Below are 3,907 nucleotides of genomic sequence, written 5' to 3'. Positions count from 1 at the left end.
CGAACTCGGGTTTCTCGCAGCGTAAACAGCGGCTCTGTCGTGGCCTGATGGGAGCCACTGTGTCGTCGATAACGTGTGCTATAACAAGTTCCTATACCCGGCGCCACCACAAGAATAATGTCACTTAGAAGAAGGTGTAATTAGATGAATGCCAAACACTTACTTCACTTAACGAAGGTTTATTCAGCACTTGCACATACAAGAGTGCACAACGAACTGCCTCCGGTCAGAACAAATACGGTATATATACAGTTACAGGACATTCCAGTACAATGATTCTTGACATTTGTGGATACTTCTAGAATGTACTCGAACTGAATATAGAAATTAAGATTTTACAGTTCACGTTAGTTTTGAACTCACGACCCTCCATGCAACAGTCTAGTATCATAACCACTGTACCATAGTGGCTGTGTTACTCAGTTTCTTCTGCTACAATATCGAAATGAACTGAAGATAACGAAACTAATTAAGAGAAAGATTCAAAAACAAATTTTCATTTCTGGTAAGAAGTACTCTCGTAATTTCTGCAACTATAAAAGCACAGAGAACCTTTAAATTGCATTATACTAAAACACATGGCGAAGTCATACTGTTATAACACAGCATTAATTTCACTATTGATTATTGAATCTAATGGGAGGAGCGCAGGAAAGATGGGGTTTGGGGCAGAGAGAAACCAAAATGTATCAGAAAAACGGGAAAATTAAATGATTGACAACAAATACGAAGCAGTAGCATAAAATGTGGAGAAACCTACATACTAAAATTCTATCAGAAAAGCCAGTACATGACAAACGAATACCCACAAAAAATAAAGATAACTAGAATTGACCTAAGTCGGTAAATTCCAGTTACAGTTTCCAACCGCTCCATAATTCATGCGTAAATTATTTTTGCAGTTGTATGCACTTGGACATGATTAATAACATTTTTCTACATCTGTGATTGCTCTCTAAAACTACTACTGTTTGTAGCAAAAATTGGAGTCAGTAAATAGAACCAACCTTCTATGTAGGTCAGATCTAGTTACCGATTCCAATACTAGTAACTTTTTTGCAGTAGTTCAGACAGCAATTACAAGTGACAATTTAGTGCACGTGCTCGTTGTTACAACGATCTAAATAACGAACCTTGGAATGGTCGGAATTAACCTACGTAGGTCATTTCCAGTTACCGATTCCAGTACGTTTTAGACCCTACTTTTTGTCAATTTTCGTCACCTGTTCAGTCGTCCTGATAGGTTTAACAATTAGTATTAAAATTTAACGCTGTTTTATAATATTATGATTTCATCGTGCGCTGTACTGAACTTGATTTAAAGGTTCTCTGTGCTTTTCTTACTTGAATAAATAACGATAATAATTTATTTCAGATATGTACACTTCTCTTTTATGTTATTATTTATTTCCCTTACCTTTAATTCTTGTCGGTATAATTTGTGGCTAAGTAATTATTCATGTGAACCTTGTTTGTAATTTTATTGTATGCTACCTTCGTTTGCTTACCAATATGATCAGTTATAGTCGTGGGCAGGAAATCGCGTATCTGTTAGAAATCACAGTGATTGAGAAGTCACAGATATCACAATAACAACTTTACAAAATCTAACTGCGATTTCAGTCACAGTTAGCAGTCGCAAGTAACATTTCATATTAAACGCCGTGAGCCATCTGTTGGCCGAATTCCATACTGCTTTCTGCTATTTCAGTGCCAAATCGCAACTAAGAGTCGCAAGTAGCAACTAAAAAGCGCAGTTAACATTCTTTTCCTAGTGCCATCTGTTGAACGACGTACGTACTTCGTTATGAGAGCCTTGTGCCTCACGAGATCTGCGTGCTGTGTGTGTGCATATGAAGGACTTATTTCATTAGTGGTACAAGTCTATTTTTGTTCATTTTGGGATACGGAGTCGTAAAGTTAAATGAGCGCTGAAAAATCTACAGTTGAGATACCAGAAATATTCAAGCATATGGCTTCTTGCTAGAAATGAACCTTTATTAATGTTTGTTTGGAGCATTAATTTCAGAAGCATTATAGACAGAAAAGTGGAGGTAATGGACTTGTACCACTATTGAAATAAGCCCTTCACAATATATGACGACATGCACAATCAGCATCAGTTATGGTTGGTCAAACACAGCTGTGACTCTGAATGTACTATATTAATAAGAAGCAACATTGCCTTTTTCTCCTGAAAATATCAAGTAACGTAACAAATGTGATTCTGCTTCCAATATGACAATTTTGGTTAATACTCCACATGCCTACAGGACTTTGCAATGTTAACACAGCAGAACTCAGACATCTGTAAAGTGTAGTGAAATGAAAACAGCATTATTGAGTCATATGAATGCCTCACTTTTATTCCGGCACAGTTCAAGACTCGGGATAAAAGTTTTGCACCTGGTGTTCTACGTAGCAACTTCACACACACAAAATTTTTTCCGACACTACTACCACCTACATAAGTAAGCTTTTCCTGTGTTACTTTCAAGTATTCCTGATTTAACTGGAAGATCTGTACTCGCCACTTTCATATCAACAGCCTCAAAATGCACATTGTAGACTTCGTGATATGTTACAGGTCAGTGTCACACCAAGATATTGGAGAAGGGGGGGGGGGGGCGACATGTCACTCTCCAACTAGTGTTTACCAGTAAATAAGTGGCGGAAAATTACGGGTATAGGACGGCTTAAACATGTGGCAAATGAGATTTTCATTATTCACTCACTGTATTTAAACATTTATTATTCCTATAAAATCGCATAACAACTTCAATAAAACACAGTTTAATCACTCATCTGCACACTTATTTCACAATTATGTCACTTTTAAACTGCAAATCCTCTAGGAGCTGTCTTGAATCTTCACGAGTCTCTCTCAACAGCCTTGATGTGGATAGATACGTACAGCAACCAGTAATCAAGAGTCAGAACTGTGTCTGCAAAATCACAAGGATTATTAAACAATTTTTGCTGTCACTAATTACAAGCAATATAATTGACAGTAGATTGCTAATATTTGCTGTAATGAAAGCCACTCAATGGGGTATATTTCACATTTGCAAGCACGATCTCACTGAAGTAATTAAGTCCATCGAAACACTTAGAAACTAACCTCTCGGCTGACGAAAACGGTCTAAAGACGCACTGGTAATTTCCCCAGATCTGTTGAGTTATCAATTTACTGAGTGACTGAAATGTAGTTCGGGTACCTGTGAACATAACAATATGTTAGAATTCATTTTCTAAACACGAACTATTACGCTACTGTATGGCTACTTACATATTAATTATACTATTAATATTTTCACAGTTGTTTCTTTAATACATAATTAAAGCCAACGGAAGAACAAACGTAAAACTTACTTACCAATGACAGGTTTGTTGGGATGCAATTTTCTGTGTGGGCAGATGTAACTTTTTCATATAACTTTTTCATACGGTGGTAAGTCGCAGAAATCGCAGGAGTCACAGAAATCGCAGAAGTCGCAGAAATAGCAGTGGCGGAGGGATACACGACCTACGTTCCTTAACTGCGACAAATCACAGTTAAGAATAGCAGATACTGAAAAGTAGCATTCACAGAAATCACCGATATCGGAGAATCGCAGAATCACTCAGTTACTTTCAGTGGTCTCTATACTATGGAGATCACTGGTTGCTTTCAAAGATTGCCTCTATGTAGCGTATGTATGACTCAAGCCGACGATTGGAATCGGACACTAGTACTGACCCAATATTTTTACTAAAAAAGCGTACCTATATGCATCTAATAATAGGTAAAAGTATTGAAAACTACAGATACCGTAATAATTTGAATATAAAATACGATTTTTAAAAATTTATGCCTGCACGATTACTTTCAAATATCCTTGAGAATCTATTTTTTCCCCGAAAACGC

General features: G+C 36.9%; 1 long non-coding RNA gene across 1 annotated transcript; it reads right to left on the bottom strand.

The window, feature by feature from the left end:
- Positions 1-2,724: 2,724 nt before the first annotated feature.
- On the bottom strand, positions 2,725-3,617 carry LOC126291925 (uncharacterized). The gene is made up of 3 exons (XR_007551918.1): positions 3,377-3,617; positions 3,122-3,218; positions 2,725-2,945 (listed from the first exon to the last, which is right to left on the bottom strand). It is a non-coding gene; the product is annotated as an uncharacterized LOC126291925 (long non-coding RNA).
- Between the last annotated feature and the right edge of the window lie 290 nt (positions 3,618-3,907).

Source organism: Schistocerca gregaria, chromosome 9 (assembly GCF_023897955.1).
Source record: "Schistocerca gregaria isolate iqSchGreg1 chromosome 9, iqSchGreg1.2, whole genome shotgun sequence".
In the NCBI taxonomy this organism is placed as follows: domain Eukaryota; kingdom Metazoa; phylum Arthropoda; class Insecta; order Orthoptera; family Acrididae; genus Schistocerca; species Schistocerca gregaria.
This window is presented reverse-complemented; position numbering and strand designations above follow the sequence as displayed.